The sequence below is a fragment of the Mus musculus genome, chromosome 5 (genome assembly GCF_000001635.26).
Source record: "Mus musculus strain C57BL/6J chromosome 5, GRCm38.p6 C57BL/6J".
In the NCBI taxonomy this organism is placed as follows: Eukaryota; Metazoa; Chordata; class Mammalia; order Rodentia; family Muridae; genus Mus; species Mus musculus.
Genome location: NC_000071.6, coordinates 151,346,257 through 151,369,750, shown reverse-complemented (window position 1 = coordinate 151,369,750; position 23,494 = coordinate 151,346,257). Strand labels below are relative to the sequence as shown.

Here is a 23,494-nt window from a genome sequence, read left to right as displayed (position 1 = left end):
TTAATGTGTCAAAACAGCAATAACAGCGAAGAGCTCTCCTGAACTCTTTAAACTATTCCAACTGTGGGCCTTAGTCACCTAGCTCTCCTTCCATATCACCTCTCCCAGTTCTAAACTCTAGTGAACTGGCCTCTTAAAAGCCTTCTGAACTCAAATGCATGCACAGGTAGGGAAAATACTGCTGTAGTGGGGGAGAAAGGTCCAGAGACAAGTGACCGCAGATCTCTGACTTCTAAGGGACATCTCACTGGCTCGCACTGTGCATCTTGATACACAATAACTCACAATAGCTAACAGTGCTCCAAGTGTATTACATCTGGACTTTTTTAAACATGAATTCTTTTAAGAGGAAAGTTATGTTCACTTTCTAGCTCTGGTGGAAACTCGTTTTCCCTTATCTAAAGGAAATACGGCATAACAGCCACAGCGTTAATTTCACAGTTCTGAGATGAACCTGGTGAGACTGTCTTGTTTTAAAAACCTATTATCATTCTTCTAATGTTTAATCCCCGATACTGCTCGTTTTCGCAACACCCCAGCTTAACAGACGTAATGGAGCAAAAGCTTTTCTCCAACACAGGCTAACGAAAGGCTACAAAGTAAAGCCTCCTCTCTGCAAAGCGGGACATGGAGGACCTCGGTCCACGCCGAGTGAAGAACCGAAGCACAGTGCCCAGAAAGGAGGAAACAAAAAAGGAGAGCCAGTGGGGCAGGAACTGTGTCGCCAGGACTTGAAAAGACGGGAAAAGGCCGGTTTCCTCCCGCGTGAGGTCCGTTCCCGCTCCAGACTCCAACCATTTCCGCTCAGGGTAACCGCAAAACCCTTCCCGCGCGGGAACTCGGTGGAGGAGGAGTCTTGGGTCCCGCCCTTCTGGCGGAGCGCATAAAGCCTACCCCGGCCGCCGCGGTGTCTCTGGAATGTTCTGAAGGGAGGAAGCGCGCCCCTCCGCAGTCCGGGGAACACTCGGCGCCAGATGGCGCTACCGCACCGAGAGCCAGAACCTGCGCCTCAAGGGAGCTGGGCTGAGACACCACCGGAAGTGAGGGCTCCGCGAGCCTCCTGGCCCGGATATCCAGCCTTCTAGCGTGTTCCCGCGCGGGGGCGGAGCTACAACCGGAACCGGACTGCGAACGCGGGGCCTCGTGGCGGAAGAGCCAGGAGGGGCCTTGGAGGCGGTAACTTCCGCTGCGCGCGCCTGGTCTGGGCGTGCACGCGAGGGGCGGGGCCTCCGCGCGGGCGCGCGAGCGCTTGCGTACTAGGAGGGCGTTGTTGCGGGAGGCATGTGCTGATTTCTCCATCTTTGATCGCTTGCAGGCCTCGCCGGGCGGACATTAAACTGGTGTCTTAGCAGGTTTTTGTCTGTTTTGTTGCTTCCCTCTCACAGGAGTTGGTTTCTGGCTGTAAATTCAGTTTCTGGAAATCTCTGGAACGTTAGCGATGTACAAGGTAGTCTCGAGCTGCTTTCTCGCCATTGATTCCCAGCCAGTGTCAGTCCTTGCATCGTTACCCACTCGAGGCTACCCGTGACAGCTAATGGCATCTAAGGATTTGGAAAGGCTTATATTACGGACTTTTAAAGCGCTTAATTTGAGCTTTACCCTTTATTTTTGTCAGGATATTGGCACTCTGCATTCTGCGGTGTGGCTTTGCACAGAACCGTTTGTTGAGGGTTTGAACGCTGCCAGGGGAAAACTCCGCCCCTTTCCCACGTTGGCTGTGTCTGATCCAAACCCATTTTTAAGTAGCTGGACAGTACTTTACCCTGGTACATGGGCTTTGTTTTTATTTTAGTTGTATCGTGAGGACTATGAACTTGTATTGCAGAAAGTATTAGTGTCCACCTTTAAATATACATAACACTTTCGGCTGAAAGACAGTTTCCCAAAGCTCCCGAGTTTCCCAGGAATGTCTTCAGCTTTTGGTAGATGCTTTTAGGAATTTCAGAGGTCCTTGCTGTCAAAGATTTAAATAAAGTCAAACATAAAAAAGTAACAAAACATGCACGCTCGCACACACACTCACAAACACACAATTTTGTGTTGGCCAGTTACTTCTGGGCATGGGGCCTTCCCAGAAGTGTGGTTGATACTCCATAGGGGAAAATTGATTTTACCTTTCCCAGTATTATCAGTTATCAGTTGTACATGCCTTTTGGTTAGGAATGGAACTTTGTAATCTCTAACCCCTAGTTTGTACTGTTTTTTTTTTTTTCCCCCTTGCTTGAACCTGTTGTGAATGAAAACTCCTGGGGGTGGGGGGCCGGGTGTGGCAGAGACTGATTAGAATTTTAGTGCTGTAGCAAAATTGGAATGTTGCAGGTCCAGAGTTTAACTACCTTATCTTAGTCTAGTTTTAGTCTCCTATGTACTCCAACTGCCATTCCTTAGTCAGCTTTGTGTCAGAACTAAAATCCCATGAGAGATTTTTAAAAAGAATGAAATCTGTTGGCTGATACTAGCTTCTACCAACCTAAAAAACAAGAAAGTCATCAGATGAGACCTGTAAGAAAACCTGCCCCATCTTCCTGAATTGCCTTTATGGTATTCCCACAGATGTGTTTTACATGTCTCGATTCATTATTTTCTCTGTTCTGTAAAACTAAAACTGCTTCCATGTAGGAGCATAAAATTTGTGTTCCTGGGCCATGGTCACTAAAAATGGATCCTAAATAGACTATCTTTTATTCCCTTTAAGATGAGCACTCTTTTCTGCTTTGACTCTGTAGGTAATGTGTGTGTTGTCACAGTCTCTGTGAGTTTATACACATATCAGCCTTGGTGTGTCTGCATGATGCTATTTTTTTTTAAATGCTCTTTAAAGTGAGCTAATGGAGTAGAAACGTTAAGGTAGAAATTGCACAGGTGTGGCATCATGAGTGGAGAAAAGTGGATGATCTGCTGTAGGCAAATGAGAACCTGGTAACTCTGCCTTCATTTTCTATGCCTGTATCTTCCTCCTCCTCCTCCTCCTTACCATCATCATCATCATCATACTCATTCTCATCCTCCTGTCCTTTTTTTCCTGCGAGTCAGACTCCTGCTTAACTCTACAATAACATGCTACTCTGGCACCCAAGGAGAATCTGCTTACCCTGTCTCACTATTTTCATTTGAATGGTGCCATGTTACATTTATGTAAGGGCCAAGTAGAAAATATGGGCAGCATTGTAGGTCACTCAGAATAGGTCAGAAATAGGAAAAGGTTGAGACCGTATGCCCGAGGGAAGCTATACTCGATTTTCAAAATCTTCATTACGTGGAGACTACCCCTGATAGATCTGAAGAGAGATTGACTTGACCTCATGTCAGTGGTCTCCTAGAACCCATATAATTTCCAGCTTTCTGCACTTCACACTTTAATTCAATAAACCTTGACAATGCATGGCTCTGTTAAATGCTAAACATGACCCTAAAGGGCTAGGATGAAAAGCATTGGGGAAGTGACTTGCCCTAAATTAACTTGTCCATTTTATCAAAAACTATCCCAAGCATATCCTCCATAACTTTGTCATCCATATTATTCATGTATTCGACTTGGTAGTGTTTGTCCTCTTGCTAATATTTATTTCATGCTGAAATAATTTTTTGAAACCTAAAGTAAAGTCTACTATCATAGAACAAAATGAAATTTGATTGTTTAACCCACAGCAAAACATAATAGGAAGAAGCTCCAAGATAGCATCTTCATGGGCAATTACATTATTGACAAACTAGAGCTGTGTAATGTGCAGTTCCACACACATTAAAAGTAGCAAAAGAGACTGGAAGTCTGTGGTGTTCATGATGAATCACACAATTACAGGTACTGATGGATTGACAGTCATCCAATTTTAGGAGAAAATTTTGTTTTTTATTTTTATTGTATGTGTACAGCTGTTTTGCCTGCATTGCATGTACATGTTTACCACATGTATGCCCAATGACCTTGGAGGCTGGAAGAAGACAGCAGATCCCCTGAAACTGGTGTTATAGATGTTTGTAAGCTGCCTTATAGGTGCTGGAAATTGAACCTGGGACCTCTGGAAGAACAGCTAGTGCTCTTAATGACAGAGCCATATCTTCAGTGCCTTCTTTAAAGAGGTAAAACAGGCTATATTTCAGTTGTGTGTCCATTGAAAAAAACTGCTGAATTTTTATTGTGAACATCTAGAATTGCCCTAGCCCAAATGAAAAAAGTTAAAGCTCCTTAAATACCAGAAACTTGGTGTCAGCTCTGACCATGCCAACCCTAGTGTCCATTTCATCCCTCCCTCACCAAGGAGACATGTTAATTATGCAATGAGTGTGGCCTGAGTAATGGACACCATTCTCAGATCCATAGGACATGCCCAATAAGAAGGCATGTTTCAGAATCAAAACCCCAACTTTCCTTACTTGGTAGTTTGTTTTTAATTTTCATAATTGGTAGAATTAAATAAATACAGCTTTTATAAAAATAAAATTTTTTAAAAAGGATAGTTTTTCACACGTATTGACCAGAAGTGGTTCAAATGGCATTGTGTCATTGACATTCCTGAGCCTTTGTCTGGAAACACACAACCAATGTATATAATCACAACAGTTACTCATCCTATGTGCCTTATCCTTCTGCAGCATTGTATATCCCCCATTTGAGTTACCAGTTCTTTATGACACTGTACTTCAGTCATCATATCAAACCTTAAGGAGTAAGCGTCAACTCTAAAGTCTTGTTCCCCTGTGTTATGTAGAGTCACCAGTTGATCTTATCACTGGGGTTTTACATCTACCTCAACATGTTCCTTAAAGAGTTGCTCAGCCCTGCATTCCAATAATTTGTGTAGATTTTTCTGGCAGTTCTCTTGCCTTTCATAGTGTGTTACACAGAATGATGAAAACAAATATGCCTTTCTTTCTCTGAATGGAGTTATTGTGGAGAAATATGAAGAAGCCATAAATAAGAGTGCAAAGACCCCTTTGTCCCCAACACACAGTCATATTGAGGGCTGGACACACAAGCACCAGCTCTTCTGATAACAGAAAGAATATGACTTCTTATGCTCAAAGTAAAAACTGGTCTTGGTACTTTTAGGGGACTCTTCCCTCTCTAGAGCCTTTAAGGCATCTCTTTATGTGAATGTTATAGTTGAGCTATTTTAGAAAGAATAAATAAAAATTTTTCTCTGAATTGTCTCTCTCTTGAAGTTTTGTTTTGATTTTTCTGGTAGAAACATGAATTTGCTTAAGTGTACTAATACTAAATTATTCAAAAATAATTTCTTCCAAGAGGCTTTTTTTTCTTCAAAAATAGGCATTAAATTCAAATGAAGATGGACTGAAGTTTTCACATAATATTTCTTTTTACCATTTATTGTTAGCCAGTCATATCCTAGTTTATGTAATACACTCATTTGGCTTTTCCTAGTCTTTCTTCACACTTGGAAATTTGGAAAAAAAGGAGTCTTTGTATCAAGAGCAATACATTTAAATTTTCTCTGATTTGTATATTGGTTTAATAATTTGCTTGTGGTAAATAGTTTGAAAGATGGAAGGCTATTACTTGTAAAATAACCAAAAAACAGTAAGTTCTCTGGCAGTGTAAAAGTACTCAGTCCTATTCTCATGGCTATGCTACATTGAATGACTAGATTAAGAAGGGGAATGTGTCCAGAGACCATTGGGGTTTTATTACCTTATCATGATCTCCTTTTCTTTAGTTGCTGTTGTTAAATAGCCATCTTTTAATGTTGGTTTAGCCAGGTATTCTATGTATAAAGGAACTGTAATGAAAATGAAATGGTTTTTCTTGTTAGATGTGGTCGCAATTGCAGGCATGAAAAAAATGTAATCACAACATAAAACATGTTTCAAATATCCTTAAAACAAGGATCCATGACAAGAGATTCTTTTAAAATGCTGAATTTCAAAGTCAACCTTTTAAGCTCCATTGAGAAGCAGATCAAGAGCTGCAGAGATGACTCAGCTGCTGCTCCCTCAGGGGACCACTTACTGCTGCCTGTAACCCTAGCTCCAGTGTGATCCCATGCCTCTGTATCTTTAGGGACCTACACATGCATGTGTGCGTGTGTGTGTGTGTGTGTGTGTGTGTGTGTGTGTGTGTTTTAAAATATGGGAATCTCTCTTCTGTCTTACTTCTTGTCCATACATTTTATTCTTAATAGGAGTTGAGGCAGCTCCAGAGAGAAAGACATACACACAAACACACACATACACACCACCCCTGAAGTCACGTGGCTCTTATTACACTGAACTAAAGGAAAGCATTCCAAAGTCTGATATTTTTAAAGCCCCAAGTTTTGTGGTAAGTGGTCTAGGTGGGACCTAAATTTGTGAAATGTTCTGTTCACAAAGAGAAACCTGATAGTGATAGTGGAATCAGTGTATTAGTTAGGGTTTTACTGCTGTGAACAGACACCACAACTAAGGCAACTCTTATAAGGACAACATTTAATTGGGGCTGGCTTACAGGTTCAGAGGTTCAGTCTATTATCATCAAGGAAGGAACATGGCAGCATCCAGGTAGGCATGGTGCGGGAGGAGCTGAGAGTTCTACATCTTCATGTGAAGGCTGCTAGCAGAATACTCACTTTCAGGCAGCTGGGATGAGGGTCTTAAAGCCAACACTCACATTGACACACCTACTCCAACATGGTCACAGCCCCTAATAGTGTCACTCCCTGGGCAGAGCATATACAAATCACATTCCACTCCCTGGCCCCCATAGGCTTGTTGAAACATGAATCTATAGGGGCCATACCGTAATTCCCAAAGCAATATAGGAAACTAGCTGGGCAAACTCTAAACTCTGTATCTCCATGGCTGATGTCAAAGTGGTCTTCAGATCTCCAACTCCTTTTTCATCATTGTTGACTGCAACAAATTTCTTTCTCTTGGGCTGGTTCCACTCCCTGTTAGCAGCCTTCCTCAGCAGATAGCCCACAGCTATGGCATCTCAAAAATCTTGGGGTCTCCAAGGCAACTTTAATGTTACAGCTTCTTGTTTCAATGTCTGGGATCCACACATGATCTTCTGGGTTCCTTCAAAGGACTGGTGCCACTTCTCTAGCTCTGCCCTCTGTAGCACTCTAAGCTCAGGTTGATCCACTCCACTGCTGCTGCTGTTCTTGGTGATCATCCATGGTGCTGGCATCTCCAATACAATGGGGTCTTCCACTGCAACTAGGCTTCACCAATAGCCTGTCATGGGCTCTCTTCATGGTACCAAGCCTCAAAACCTTTGCATGACCCCTTCAGTCATGAGATGTCAACTACAACTGAGGCTATACCTTCACCAATGCCACTCACAGTGCCACTCCCTGGGCCGAGCATATACAAACCATCACAGTCAGTTTAGCAACAGATGACTACAGAGGGCTTTCTTGCTCCCACAGTCCTATGGTTATTCCATGTACAGCTGCTTAATTACCAATTTAAAAATACCTTAACAGAGTAATGATTAAAGAAAGCATAAGACATGACCTTCTCTTATAGGGTTTTTAAGTGTAATTGAAGGGGAAAGAACTGCTCATAAGATAATTCATAAAAAGTGTGCAGTAACCTTGTGTAGCTTAGAGCTTGGTAGCCAGTGTTTGTTAAGGTGTGGCGTATGCCCAGTTCTCACACACTCATCTCTGTTGTCCTCACTGCTTGGGAAGCCTGTCAGTGGGGAAACAACATTTGGGTGTCTTTCTATATCTCATTATTATAAACAATAACGTTTGGCAAAAGTATTCAAAAGGAGGGGAGTTAAGAACAAATTAAGAAATGTTGGAATATTGGTGGCTATTTTACATGCTTAATTCTTCCATCCATCCATCTCTTCAGCCATCTATCCATCCATCCATCTCTTCATCTGTCAAGCATTGGCCAAGCATGTAGAAAACAAATACACAACTCTGTAAAAAAAAAAAAAAAATATATATATATATATATATATATATATATATATATATGAAGGGAGAGTTAGGAAGATACTAGCACAAGGTTTTAAAACAAAAGAATTTGCAAGATTAGTATGTGGCTACAGATAAAAAAGAGCAAAGACATATGTTCTTAGGAAGAGCAAGAGTTCAGAGAGGATGGGCCTTATACCAGTTATGAAGGGAGGACAGGCATATTCCAGAGGAAGGCATGAAGGCACAAAAACCCAGTATATTCAAAGTAGAATAAGGATTTTCATCTGACACCCTGATGGTGCCTAGGAATGATGGCTGCAAAGATGTACAAAGGTGAAAGGTGTATGAATTAGAAAGCACATGCTGAGGGGTCAGAGTCTTCACTGCAGGGAGTGGGAACCGTGTGGGTTACATTCTAAGTGAAGCAAGGATGCTAAAAAATACAGAGAGACTATATAATTATCAATTGTGTGTTAAAATGTGTGTGTGTTCTTAAATGTTCCAGAATATCTCAAAATTAAACAATTATCTAGCCTTGCTTTCCCTGTAGAGTTGGGCATTCAGTAATGCCTAATTTTTGGTACATTTTTTATGTTTAAACATCTTAGAAAAAATTCCAATCTCTTTTTATGAAAGTTATGGCTTAATAAGAAAATTGCACTGTCAGTTTCTTGTACTTCATTAGCTGATTTTCTGGTGCAGCTAAATTGTAGATCTTGGGCTCTTGTTAGGACGACCTTGGAGAATGGCTGAAGGAGAACATTTAATAACCTTTTCTGATGCTGATGCTTCAGTTAAAAGCATCACGGGTGAAGGAACATCACTTACACAGTATTTGCACTACAAAAAGCAAGAAACAGATAAAGACCCAGAAAAAAATACATAAAATTTTAAAAATTCAAGGTTATTTCCAGTGGAATAGAGGGTACAGTACATCTTCCAAGTGGTGGGGATCCTTATAGAAGCAGTAACTATACTTTGATAAGAACAGACTCAAGATTACTGAATACTTTTCTTGGACTTGGCAAATTTAGGATTCTCATTAAGTGTGCTAATTTATTTTTAATAATATTCCTTCGATAGCTAACCTTCATAAATACATAATTTATTCCCCACTAGTACAACACGTGGTCTGAGGTCTGAGATCACAGATCCTGAAATTAAGAGAACACTGTAGTACTAAAGGGCCCAGATATGGTTATTTCAGTTGTAACTGGTCAAGAGGTAGCAAAAATGCCATTTCATCGAAGGAATAAGTTCAAGAAAACTGTATTGTGTAACTCAGTGGCCATAGTGAATACTTAGCATGATGGGAAACTGCTCAGAGAGGATAGCCACACACTAATTACCTTGATCCATCCTGACTACAATAATATTTTAAAACACTGCTCCATATCATCCATATCTATTTGTATATCTCAACTAATTATTAAGGTCTGGGCATGCCCAGTAAGCCCTCTATCACTGAACTCTCTCTAGCGTCTTTTTGAATGTCTTATTTTGAGATAGGGTTTGACTCAGTTTCCCAGGCTTTGTGATCCCAGGCAGGCCTTGAACTCACTCTCCACCTGCCTCAGCCTCACACCCAACTGGTGATAAAGCCCGATGCCAGGCTCGGTTTTGCTTTAACAGGTTTGTAAAATGTAGCAGTGTATTACTATAGTCTGCCTTGATGCAGTACCATTAGTTTTCATTAAGCAAATCTTCTAGCTTGACCAGTGCTCATCTCATTAAACATCAGTGTTTTAAAACATTCTTAGTATCTAAGGCTTTTCTCACATTTTAGAGACTTGTTTGGTTTTTTTTTTTCTTTCCATTTTTTTATTAGGTATTTAGCTCATTTACATTTCCAATGCTATACCAAAAGTCCCCCATACCCACCCATCCCCACTCCCCTACCTGCCCACTCCCCCTTTTTGGCCCTGGCGTTCCCCTGTTCTGGGGCATATAAAGTTTGTGTGTCCAATGGGCCTTTCTTTGCAGTGATGGCCGACTAGGCCATCTTTTGATACATATGCAGCTAGAGTCAAGAGCTCCGGGGTACTGGTTAGTTCATAATGTTGATCCACCTATAGGGTTGCAGATCCCTTTAGCTCCTTGGGTACTTTCTCTAGCTCCTACATTGGGAGCCCTGTGATCCATCCATTAGCTGACTGTGGGCATCCACTTCTGTGTTTGCTAGGCCCCGGCATAGTCTCACAAGAGACAGCTACATCTGGGTCCTTTCGATAAAATCTTGCTAGTATATGCAATGGTGTCAGCGTTTGGATGCTGATTATGGGGTGGATCCCTGGATAAGGCAGTCTCTACATGGTCCATCCTTTCATCTCAGCTCCAAACTTTGTCTCTGTAACTCCTTCCAAGGGTGTTTTGTTCCCACTTCTAAGGAGGGGCATAGTGTCCACACTTCAGTCTTCATTTTTCTTGAGTTTCTTGTGTTTAGGAAATTGTATCTTATATCTTGGGTATCCTAGGTTTTGGGCTAATATCCACTTATCAGTGAGTACATATTGTGTGAGTTCCTTTGTGAATGTGTTACCTCACTCAGGATGATGCCCTCCAGGTCCATCCATTTGGCTAGGAATTTCATAAATTCATTCTTTTTAATAGCTGAGTAGTACTCCATTGTGTAGATGTACCACATTTTCTGTATCCATTCCTCTGTTGAGGGGCATCTGGGTTCTTTCCAGCTTCTGGCTATTATAAATAAGGCTGCTATGAACATAGTGGAGCATGTGTCCTTCTTACCAGTTGGGGCATCTTCTGGATATATGCCCAGGAGAGGTATTGCTGGATCCTCCGGTAGTACTATGTCCAATTTTCTGAGGAACCGCCAGACGGATTTCCAGAGTGGTTGTACAAGCCTGCAATCCCACCAACAATGGAGGAGTGTTCCTCTTTCTCCACATCCTCGCCAGCATCTGCTGTCACCTGAATTTTTGATCTTAGACATTCTGACTGGTGTGAGGTGGAATCTCAGGGTTGTTTTGATTTGCATTTCCCTGATGATTAAGGATGTTGAACATTTTTTCAGGTGCTTCTCTGCCATTCGGTATTCCTCAGGTGAGAATTCTTTGTTCAGTTCTGAGCCCCATTTTTTAATGGGGTTATTTGATTTTCTGAAGTCCACCTTCTTGAGTTCTTTATATATGTTGGATATTAGTCCCCTATCTGATTTAGGATAGGTAAAGATCCTTTCCCAATCTGTTGGTGGTCTCTTTGTCTTATTGACGGTGTCTTTTGCCTTGCAGAAACTTTGGAGTTTCATTAGGTCCCATTTGTCAATTCTCGATCTTACAGCACAAGCCATTGCTGTTCTGTTCAGGAATTTTTCCCCTGTGCCCATATCTTCAAGGCTTTTCCCCACTTTCTCCTCTATAAGTTTCAGTGTCTCTGGTTTTATGTGAAGTTCTTTGATCCATTTAGATTTGACCTTAGTACAGGGAGATAAGTATGGATCGATTCGCATTCTTCTACATGATAACAACCAGTTGTGCCAGCACCAATTGTTGAAAATGCTGTCTTTCTTCCACTGGATGGTTTTAGCTCCCTTGTCGAAGATCAAGTGACCATAGGTGTGTGGGTTCATTTCTGGGTCTTCAATTCTATTCCATTGGTCTACTTGTCTGTCTCTATACCAGTACCATGCAGTTTTTACCACAATTGCTCTGTAGTAAAGCTTTAGGTCAGGCATGGTGATTCCACCAGAGGTTCTTTTATCCTTGAGAAGAGTTTTTGCTATCCTATGTTTTTTGTTATTCCAGATGAATTTGCAAATTGCTCCTTCTAATTCGTTGAAGAATTGAGTTGGAATTTTGATGGGGATTGCATTGAATCTGTAGATTGTTTTTGGCAAGATAGCCATTTTTACAATGTTGATCCTGCCAATCCATGAGCATGGGAGATCTTTCCATCTTCTGAGATCTTCTTTAATTTCTTTCTTCAGAGACTTGAAGTTTTTATCATACAGATCTTTCACTTCCTTAGTTAGAGTCACACCGAGATATTTTATATTATTTGTGACTATTGAGAAGGGTGTTGTTTCCCTAATTTCTTTCTCAGCCTGTTTATTCTTTGTGTAGAGAAAGGCCATTGACTTGTTTCAGTTAATTTTATATCCAGCTACTTCACCGAAGCTGTTTATCAGGTTTAGGAGTTCTCTGGTGGAATTTTTAGGGTCACTTATATATACTATCATATCATCTGCAAAAAGTGATATTTTGACTTCCTCCTTTCCAATTTGTATCCCCTTGATCTCCTTTTGTTGTCAAATTGCTCTGGCTAATACTTCAAGTACTATGTTGAAAAGGTAGGGAGAAAGTGGGCAGCCTTGTCTAGTCCCTGATTTTAGTGGGATTGCTTCCAGCTTCTCTCCATTTACTTTGATGTTGGCTACTGGTTTGCTGTAGATTGCTTTTATCATGTTTAGGTATGGGCCTTGAATTCCTGATCTTTCCAGAACTTTTATCATGAATGGGTGTTGGATCTTGTCAAATGCTTTTTCTGCATCTAACGAGATGATCATGTGGTTTTTGTCTTTGAGTTTGTTTATATAGTGGATTACATTGATGGATTTTCGTATATTAAACCATCCCTGCATCCCTGGAATAAAACCTACTTGGTCAGGATGGATGATTGCTTTAATGTGTTCTTGGATTCGGTTAGCGAGAATTTTATTGAGGATTTTTGCATCGATATTCATAAGAGAAATTGGTCTGAAGTTCTCTATCTTTGTTGGATCTTTCTGTGGTTTAGGTATCAGAGTAATAGTGGCTTCATAAAATGAGTTGGGTAGAGTACTTTCTACTTCTATCTTGTGAAAAAGTTTGTGCAGAACTGGAATTAGATCTTCTTTGAAGGTCTGATAGAACTCTGCACTAAACCTGTCTGGTCCTGGGCTTTTTTTGGCTGGGAGACTATTTATAACTGCTTCTATTTCTTTAGGGGATATGGGACTGTTTAGAAGGTCAACTTGATCCTGATTCAACTTTGGTACCTGGTATCTGTCCAGAAATTTGTCCATTTCGTCCAGGTTTTCCAGTTTTGTTGAGTATAGCCTTTTGTAGAAGGATCTGATGGTGTTTTGGATTTCTTCAGGATCTGTTGTTATGTCTCCCTTTTCAGTTCTGATTTTGTTAATTAGGATTTTGTCTCTGTGCCCTCTAGTGAGTCTAGCTAAGGGTTTATCTATCTTGTTGATTTTCTCAAAGAACCAACTCCTCGTTTGGTTAATTCTTTGAATAGTTCTTCTTGTTTCCACTTGGTTAATTTCACCCCTGAGTTTGATTATTTCCTGCCGTCTACTCCTCTTGGGTGAATTTGCTTCCTTTTTTTCTAGAGCTTTTAGATGTGTTGTCAAGCTGCTAGTATGTGCTCTCTCCCGTTTCTTCATGGAGGCACTCAGAGCTATGAGTTTCCCTCTTAGAAATGCTTTCATTGTGTCCCAAAGGTTTGGGTACGTTGTGGCTTCCTTTTCATTAAACTCTAAACAGTCTTTAATTTCTTTCTTTATTCCTTCCTTGACCAAGGTATCATTGAGAAGAGAGTTGTTCAGTTTCCACGTGAGTGTTGGCTTTCTGTTATTTTTTTTTTGTTATTGAAGATCAGCCTTAGTGCATGGTGATCTGATAGGATACATGGGACAATTTCAATATTTTTGAATCTGTTGAGGCCTGTTTTGTGACCTATTATGTGGTCAATTTTGGAGAAGGTACCATGAGGTGCTGAGAAGAAGGTATATCCTTTTGTTTTAGGATAAAATGTTCTGTAGATATCTGTTAGATCCATTTGTTTCATCACTTCTGTTAGTTTCAGTGTGTCCCTGTTTAGTTTCTGTTTCCATGATCTGTCCATTGGTGAAAGTGGTGTGTTGAAGTTTCCCACTATTATTGTGTGAGGTGCAATGTGTGCTTTGAGCTTTACTAAAGTTTCTTTAATGAATGTGGCTGCCCTTGTATTTGGAGCATAGATATTCAGAATTGAGAGTTCCTCTTGGAGGATTTTACCTTTGATGAGAACGAAGTGCCCCTCCTTGTCTTTTTTGATGACTTTGGGTTGGAAGTCAATCTTATCAGATATTAGGATGGCTACTCCAGCTTGTTTCTTCATACCATTTGCTTGGAAAATTGTTTTCCAGCCTTTTATTCTGAGGTAGTGTCTATCTTTTTCTCTGAGATGTGTCTCCTGTAAACAGCAAAATGTTGGGTCTTGATTGTGTAGCCAGTTTGTTAGTCGATGTCTTTTTATTGGGGAGTTGAGACCATTGATGTTAAGAGATATTAAGGAAAAGTAATTGTTGCTTCCTGTTATTTTTGTTGTTAAAGTTGGCATTCTGTTCTTGTGGCTGTCTTCTTTTAGGTTTGTTGAGGGATTACCTTCTTGTTTTTTCTAGGGCATTGTTCCCGTTCTTGTATTGGTTTTTTTCTGTTATTAACCTTTGAAGGGCTGGATTCGTGGAGAGATAATGTGTGAATTTGGTTTTGTCGTGGAATACTTTGGTTTCTCCATCTATGGTAATTGAGAGTTTGGCTGGGTATAGTAGCCTGGGCTGGAATTTGTGTTCTCTTAGTGTCTGTATAACATCTGTCCAGGCTCTTCTGGCTTTCATAGTCTCTGGTGAAAAATCTGGTGTAATTCTGATAGGCTTGCCTTTGTATGTTACTTGACCTTTTTCCCTTACTGCTTTTAGTATTCTATCTTTATTTAGTGCATTTGTTGTTCTGATTATTATGTGTTGGGAGGAATTTCTTTTCTGGTCCAGTCTATTTGGAGTTCTGTAGGCTTCTTGTATGTTCATAGGTATCTCTTTCTTTATATTTGGGAAGTTTTCTTCAATAATTTTGTTGAAGATGTTTGCTGGTCCTTTGAGTTGAAAATCTTCATTCTCATCCACTCCTATTATCCGTAGGTTTGGTCTTCTCGTTGTGTCCTGGATTTCCTGGATATTTTGAGTTAGGATCTTTTTGCATTTTCCATTTTCTTTGATTGTTGTGCCAATGTTCTCTATGGAATCTTCTGCACCTGAGATTCTCTCTTCCATCTCTTGTATTCTGTTGCTGATGCTCAAATCTATGGTTCCAGATTTCTTTCCTAGGGTTTCTATCTCCAGTGTTGCCTCACTTTGAGTTTTCTTTATTGTTTCTACTTCCCTTTTTAGGTCTAGTATGGTTTTGTTCATTTCCATCACCTGTTTGTATGTTTTTTCCTCTTTTTCTGTAAGGACTTCTACCTGTTTGATTGTGTTTTCCTGTTTTTCTTTAAGGACTTGTAACTCTTTAGCAGTGTTCTCCTGTATTTCTTTAAGTGATTTATTAAAGTCCTTCTTGATGTCCTCTACCATCATCATGAGATATGCTTTTAAATCCGGGTCTAGGTTTTCGGGTGTGTTGGGGTGCCCTGGACTGGGCGAAGTGGGAGTGCTGGGTTCTGATGATGGTGAGTGGTCTTGGTTCCTGTTAGTAGGATTCCTACGTTTACCTTTCGCCATCTGGTAATCTCTGGAGTTAGTAGTTATAGTTGACTCTGTTTAGAGATTGTTCTTCTGGTGATTCTGTTACCGTCTCTCAGCAGACCTGGGAGACAGATTCTCTCCTCTGAGTTTCAGTGCTCAGAGCACTCTCTGCTGGCAAGCTCTCTTACAGGGAAGGTGCGCAGATATCTTGTTTTTGGACCTCCTCCTGGTCGAAGAAGAAGGCCCAAAACAGGGCCTCTCTCAGAAGCTGTGTTGCTTTGGCAGTTCCCAGAAACTGTCAGCTTCTGTGGTGCAGACTCTCACCTGTGCAGACTAAATTCCTAAGTTCCAGGGAGTCCTGGAACCAAGATGGCGACCGCTGCTCCTGAGGCTGAGGCCGCCTCCCGAGCCAGGCGGACACCTGTCCTCTGGTCCAGACGGTGGCCGGCTGTCTGCAGCCTGCAAAGGGTACTGCCTCAGCGGCTCTGTGCTTCCGCCTGTCCCAGAAGCTGTCCGGTTCTCTGGCGCACCCTCTAACCTGTTCAGACTAATTTCCTAGGTCCCGCGGAGCCCCGGAACCCAGATGGCGACCGCTGCTGCTGAGGCTGAGGCCGCCTCCCAAGCCAGGCGGACACCTGTCCTCTGGTCCGGATGGTGGCCGGCTGTCTGCGGCCCGCCAAGGGTGCTGCCTCAGCGGCTCTGTGCTTCTGCCCGTCCCAGAAGCTGTCCGGTTCTCTGGCGCACCCTCTAACCTGTTCAGACTAATTTCCTAAGATCTGCTGAGTCCTGGTTTTTTTTTTTAATTCTATATGTAAGACCCCCTTTCGGGGACCCCCACTCTAGTCTCGGGAGTGTGAGAGCACCCAAAGAAACACGAGGACCCACTCGCTGTAATTACATGAGGACGTTTAATTACGGAGCTCCGGACTGACATGCATCCCACACAGGAGATAACGGATGTCGGCCACGAGGCTCGAAAGCCAGGGGCTTTTATGGGGTAAGGGGCTTAGGGGTGTGGAATTCAGCATAGCGACACACTATTGGCTTATTCAAACATTAACAGAAAGAACACAGTGCATCAGGACTTTGTTCCTGTGGGCTGGGGGCTTATCTTTGTTCACATAGCAACCAGTTGATGTATGACTTTTACCTGGCGCCAAGGGGCAATAGACAGAGGGGAGATTCCGGCCAGATGGTGTTGACTTAGATAATATAGCCCTGCTATGTCTTCATATTCCCCTTTATCTTATGTCAAGATGTTCCCAGGAATGTTTTAACTACGAGGCATACCCAGGTTTGTTTTTCTCTTTTCTCAGCCCCAGGCAGCCTCTAGGCTCACAAACAACCAGCAATTTCTGAGTACTTTATATGACTTACAGGTCTTGAAATTTCATCTTTCTTTCATATACACAGTAGTCTTTGCTTGCATATCTATCTGGGCATTATGTTCCTACAGCACTCATTGAGGCCAGAAGAGGATGCTAGGTCCCCTGGAACTAGAGTTATAGGTGGTTGATTGCTGCCACATGGGTGCTAGAAACTGAACCCAGGTCCCCTGTAAAGAGTACTGAGCAATCTTAACCATTAAAGCCATCTCTCTAGCCCTTACGTTAAATTTTATGTTAGTTTTCAAAACCATTCTAATTTTGAAATGTATTTTTGTTGACATACTGTACTTTATATAAATTACTATGTAGGGATGCTTAGCTATATTTAAAACTTTTTAAATTTTTTCCCAGAGTACTATAAACGTGGAGAATATAACTTTAAAAGGAAGGAATTTGTAGAAACAGCTCTGGAAGCATCTAGAATCTTCATGGTGTACCAAACCAAATGTCAGCTGGAGTTCTGTCAAACCCTAAGGCAGGTAACTTTATTGCAGAATATGCTTCCAAGAGCACACCCCCTTACAGCCTTACGGCACCACCACCAAAATAAGCTCCACATACATCTATCTATTACTTTTTCTCTTTCTCTGCCTCCTCCTCTTCCTCTTCCACCTTTCCTTCTTCTCCCCCTCCTTCTCCTTTTCCTCCTCCTTTTCTTCTTCCTCTTCCTCTTCTTCCTCCTTCTCTTCCTCCTTCTTCTGTTTCTTGGTTTTTAAATTAAACAATGAGGCGGCCTGTTCTTATAAATTATAGTGCAAAAAGTTCAAACAAAACACATGTTATTGTTGATTACTTATAAATCTGTAAATGTGAATTTTGCTAAAAGAGTAAAAAGGTTAGTCTAACGTGGTAGGTAGATTGTGTAATACATACAGGAGAAACTAAGTATTGCCTTTGGCCTCCCACAATAAGCAATGCCTACAGATACTGTTGCTGCTGCATTTTTGTTACATAAGACACGAGGAAATATTGACATCCTTTCTCGTGTATGGGTTCATATGTGTGTGCAGGTGATGTAAATGTGTGTGCATATGTTTGGAGGCCAGAGGTTGGTGGTGAGGTCTTCCTCTAGTCAGGGTCTTTCCACTAACTTGGAACTTGTCTACTCAGCTAGATTAAGGGCCAAGCAAAGCCCTGAGCATCCTCCCTTGTCTCTGATACCCCAGCACTGATAATGTGGGTGTATACTGACAGGACCTCATGTTTACATGACAAGGATCTGAGTTTTGTTCCTGAACCTTCTCCACAGCCCTATGGCCAGCCTTTCTTACAGTTTCCATCTTTTAATCAGAGTTATAATTTTCAGATTGACTAATTAAGCTTTTTTTCACTGGAAAAAAAAAGCCAGAAAGTGGATTTTTTTAAGTCCTGAGCAGTGTTTGGATGTAGAAAGTTGTTAAGTAACAATCTGTAGGGTTTTATAAAGTTGCTTATGATCTCGACCCCTGACATGCTGAATAATATACAAATAAAAATATGAGTTAATGTGAAGGTCAGACATCACACATTCTCTTGACAAGAAAAACCCTGAAAATTACCTTCAGGGATAGTTTAAGAGATCCCTTGCAAAAATATGGATCAAAGTGAAGTTAAGGGAAACCAGTCATTCTGTAATGGTCAATTGTTCAGTCGTTTGTCAAGAGGTTTCTTGGCCTTCACAGGTAAATGTGGGAATAAGCAAAGTGTGGATGGGCACAGAAGAAACAGAAGGAACCCAACTGTCCCACCTTCTGATCAGCCAGGGCCTCTCATTGACTGGTTTATGAAGAAAACAGCTCGCTACCGATTCACTTTACAGAAATCATGCCCAGAGCAAGGTTCGGAATAAGAGTGGAGACTTCAGGTAGTCAAATGGAAACCGCTTGGCTCACACATTACAATAAAAAACCATATCGTAGGCCGGAGGACTGGATGTTCTGGGCATGATCTCAGCTCTCCGCACCTCCTGCACATTTAATCCCCACAACAACCCTGAGAAGGATTATTTCCTTCTTCTTCTAGAAAAACCCGATCTTCACAGCAACATAGTCGAGTTTGTGGGATAGGAACTAACCACTGTGATCCTCATTTAGCAGATGAGAAATCAAGACTTAGTAAGCAGTTTGTGCTAAGCAATTTGCGCAGGCGGGAAGTAAGGTATACAGATAGCAGAGGCTGTGGTGTGCGATCCTCCCCACACCACCACACCAGCTCAAAGGGCATGGGGGATTTTTCTGATTCCTCTTGAAAAAGATAATGCATGCTATGGTAAGAGAAACCAATTCGAAAAGACCATACGATTCCAGTGTCAGGAAATTTTGGCCAAATTGGGAGAATTAAAAAAAAAAAAAAAAAAAAAAAAAGGTGAAGACAAGGACTGGTAGTCAGGGCACAGAGGATTTTTGGGGCATGATTGTACAGTTATGGAATGTGTCACACATTTCTCAGAATCCTCAGAGGGACCCAGATGTGAACGATGGGCTTCTGTGACCTTGATGTGCTAATGTAGGTTCATCATACAAAACAAATGTGCCACTTTGTTGGAAGAGAAGGATGGTAAGGCAGGCTAAGGGAGCCACTGGGAGCATATGGGAAAGAACTGTATCTTCCTCTCGGTTTGGTGTGAAAAAGGGTTTTGAAATGTATAATTTATTTCTTAAGTGCTTTCTAAATTAAAAGGGAAAGACAACTAAGACAGTGCACTTGAAATATATTCGCCGTGACCCCGTGCTTCCTTGCTTTTTGGTGTAATAATGTCAACTTTTACATTTAGTTTCCCTCTTGGAATTTTCCTAGCTCCAAAAGAAAGCATTTGCTGCACATTCATTCTTTTTATTTAGACACAAAATGAAAGTTAGAAAGGAGAAAGTCATTATCTTTAGTGTGATGCTGAGTCCACTCCTCACTCTCTCCTAAGGGAATGTAATTTATTAAAGCAGCACTTGGCACCTCTCTTAGCCACTCTCCGAATAGCTTTATAAAGAAAAAAGAAAAAAAAAGGAAAGAAAATGTTCCCTTGTTTTCACAGTAAGCTCTTCATTATCTTGAGGCAGATAATTAATTATTTCTAAATCAGCTAATTCAGGATGGGAACAGTAGCTTTATAGGTTATTATATATATAAATAAATAAAAGGTTTTAAATTCCCTAGCTCCTAAGAAAAACAACTGAAAGCTAGTCTTGTTTCATAAGACAGGTTCTTGCTTTGTACTACTGAATGGCTGTCTGCCTGAGGCTTTGGAGTATGGGATTGCAGATGTGATCTTGTAATTAATTGAAAGCCTTGCCCAGGTTCTCAATCAATTCTTCTTGACACAAGTAATGGAAAGTGTGTGTGTGTGTGTGTGTGTGTGTGTGTGTGTGTGTGTCTGTGTGTGTGTCTATGTGTATTCACAGACAGACAGACGACATGGGAATCTATGTGGCTTATGCAAACATTTTACTCTTCTCTATTTATTGCCAATATGTGTCCTGAGCATCTTGCCAAGACTGTCATCTGTAAGCAGGCACCAGGCAGGTAGGCAGACTTGGCAAATGAACACTTTCAGTGTGGTTCTGCCTGTCAATCTTTGAAGATTTGGATCCCGAGAGGTTCCTTTTCTGTTTCTCCTATTTCAAAGATAATTTCTTTTGAATCAGCTCCTTTCTGGTTGCTCTGACCCTACATGAGCTCAAGGCTTTTGTGAGAGAGAAGATTGCAACTGCCTAGAATTTTTTAAAGACAGGAAACAAATTTTTCCTCAGTGATTTACATCAGCTTGTTCCTACAGTTGTTAGGATCAGAGCCGAGGTTCTAGAAGCCCCAACAAATTAGGCTTGGCCACCCATCCTCAACAAGCCAATTCAAAGGAAAAGTAATAGGGAAAAGCAGAAAAGGGAGATTTATTCAATGTGGTAATACATTAGGAAGAGGATCAAAGAGGTTCAGCACCCTACCCCTGCACAAGCTTATCTTTGGGGTTGGGATGTGAGTCTAGTGTTTGAATAGAGGGAAGGGCATAGGAATGACTATGAGATCCAGTGAGGTGTGCTTCTGCTAATCAGCAACCTCTCAGGTCGTGTCTCTTGGTTTGACAGTGTCAGAACTCTGTGAAGTCTCTTTCTGGAGACAAGCTCACTCTGGTTGGCATCAGGGACCCAGTCTGTTCCTTTGCTAAGACCAAGACAAGTGGGGGAAATCCCAATTGGGGGGTGGTCTATTGTTTCATCAATCTAATAGCCCAAGGGAGGAAGATACAAGTATCCTTAGAATATCTTCATTCTTGCCAGGGTGATTACAAGCCTTATGTGAGCTCACTTGTGTGTATAACTGCCATTTTCTTAATTTCTCAGCTAGCCTGCAATATTTCACCTGCAGTGTATCTGGTGTGTAGAATCCACTGCCCTATAGGGCATGTCTGATGATCACGTACTTGTTTCTGAATGTAGCCTTGGCTGCCAAACAAAGGGCTCCTTGTTCCATCCAAATACCTCTGACAGGCCAAGGCAGTGCTGCCACGAAGCTATCACTGGGGAGGATGGAGATTATAGGTGTTCGGTCTTTATTACTTGTATTAGTCAGAGTTCTGTTACCATTACAAAATCATCAACTTAAAAAAGAAGGAAGGTTTACTTTACATGTGTTAGTCCCCTGGAGTACATGAATCTTTGCCTTATAGACAGAAGAGAGGTGAAAAGGAAGAGCCAGGGGTCCTAACATTCCCTTCCCGGGCATGCCCTTCAAATGACTCTAAGTTCCCCCAATGAAGCCCTACATTTCAAAGTGTCCAGCAACTTCCAGGGCACCACATCCTGGAGGCCAAGACTTAATTACACAGATCACTGGGGAGCACTCTTCCCAGGTCTATTGATATTCAGAGTTTGATATACTTTCAGTAGATCATGTCTAGAGTGAAGAATATCTACTTCTAGTTTTCAACACTCTTTGTGTCATTGAAGGGTGGTAGCTGATGAATAGCTAGAAGGATAAATGAGATACAGAGTAGATCAGGACTAAAACTGAGCTTAAACACTTCTGCCAAACAACAGATGACAGCTTAGAGATATCCTGCACCGTGTGTGCCTGGCACAGGGCCCACTTTTCTAGAAGGGACAAAGACATCTTCTGCTCACCAATGGGTGAGTCCTGAAGGTAGGACATCAGACAAGTCATGTTCAAGTCTCTATGAAGTGCATTACATGGGCTGTTATAGGCTGTAAAATGGCTAACAGACAGTCCAGACCATGTTGACAGAAACAAAAGAGAGTCCAAGGTTTGTGCTTTGTGTGTGTGTGTGTGTGTGTGTGTGTGTGTGTGTGTATAGGTGTTTGTGTACATAGAGGCTACAGATCGATATAGGGTATCTTTCTGAGTTGATCTCTGTTGAAATAATTTTAATAAATATTTTAATAAATAAATCCTGGCATGGGGTTGCTTCCTATCTCAATGGTTTATGTTTCCAAATCTCTCTCTCTCTCTCTCTCTCTCTCACACACACACACACACACACACACACACACAGCCTTTACATGTAATATGCCTTAAGCAGCACAATAGCTTGGCAATTACCTAACCTCCCTGTTATTAGAATCTACCTCCCATTGATAATTCTGAGTTACTACTTATAAATTTCTATGTTCTATCTTGGCTGATCTTGACCCAGTTGAGCAGCCCTTTGGACTGGTCCTCTGGCCCCCTTACATGGCAGCTCTGCTCCTCTCTCTTGTCCACATCCTAGGCTTGGCATCTCTCCCTTCCTTCTCCTCATTGTGGTCCCAAGCTGGGGAAACCTAAAACCTAGCTTTCTCTTCTCCCTAGCTATTGGCTGTCATCTTTATTTACTAATCAGAATTAATTGGGGGCAGGTTCCCACAGCTACATGCAGACCTTCTCATGCAAACTTATTTTGGGGACCCCATTAGCATTAGAATACAAGCACTTAGTTACAGATCTTCTCTATACTTCTTGAGGCAGTCTCTCTGTGAGCCTGGAGCTAGGCTGGTAGTTGCAACCCCGAGAGATCTTTCCATTTCTGCCTCCCAGCAGTGAGACTACAGATACCTGTTGCCACGCCTAGGGACCTAAACTCAGGTGCTTACAATCAACCAGGAAGCACTTTATCTACTGAGCCATCTCCCTAGCCTTCTTGGCCTGTGAACTTTTTGAGTCACAGAAGCCAAAGCCAAGAGGTTTCTGGCTGAGCGTGTGACAATGCCACTTTGGCCTGGCCCCGTGTCCTTGACTTGGAAGAGCGGCCCTGGCACAGAGTCAGGACCGTGACTCATGAGTAGCTTTGGACTAATGTTCTGTTCACTTACTCATGAGGATAGAGTGGGTAGGACCAGGTGAAATGGGGAGCCGTGTTCTGGGCATCGAAGACAGGGAGAGTGCCGACTGCCATCAAGAACCTGCATCTGCATGCATGCACCTGAGTCCTGAGCTTCCATCTGGCTATGCTCAAATCTCTAAGAACACCGTGTGATGACCTCAGCTCATCCAGTCTTCTCCTGGTTCAGCCTTTGGTCAACTCATCGTTCAGCCTCCAAACTGGGGGGGGGGGGGCGGGGGGACAGGGGTGCCCTAACCCTTAAATGTGCGTTTTCTGTCACCAAATCCATCTCATGCTCATTTTTAAAACCTTATCTCCTGTTAATTCCATCCTTTGGTATCCTGCCTGACACCACCTTGGCCTGAGCCCCCAACCCCACCCCACCCCCAAACCCCCACCCCCGCCACCTTGAAATTGCAGCTCCTTAAAGTAGTTTTCCACCACATGGCCTGCACATGTCACCCTAATGCCTGGAAAAAGGAGAAAGAACGCTTAG

The 23,494-nt window shown here is 41.9% G+C and overlaps 1 protein-coding gene and 1 long non-coding RNA gene across 3 annotated transcripts in view; one reads left to right on the top strand and one right to left on the bottom strand.

Moving 5' to 3' along the window:
- Window positions 1-1,076, bottom strand: part of 1700028E10Rik (RIKEN cDNA 1700028E10 gene) — a 45,409-nt gene extending 44,333 nt beyond the window's left edge. For both annotated transcript variants that reach the window (NR_045700.1, NR_045699.1), the window contains exon 1: window positions 895-1,076. This is a non-coding gene — a long non-coding RNA (RIKEN cDNA 1700028E10 gene). The remainder of the gene's footprint in view (window positions 1-894) is intronic.
- Window positions 1-23,494, top strand: part of Stard13 (StAR-related lipid transfer (START) domain containing 13) — a 390,686-nt gene that overhangs the window by 58,450 nt on the left and 308,742 nt on the right. The gene's annotated exons all lie outside the window — the stretch shown is intronic.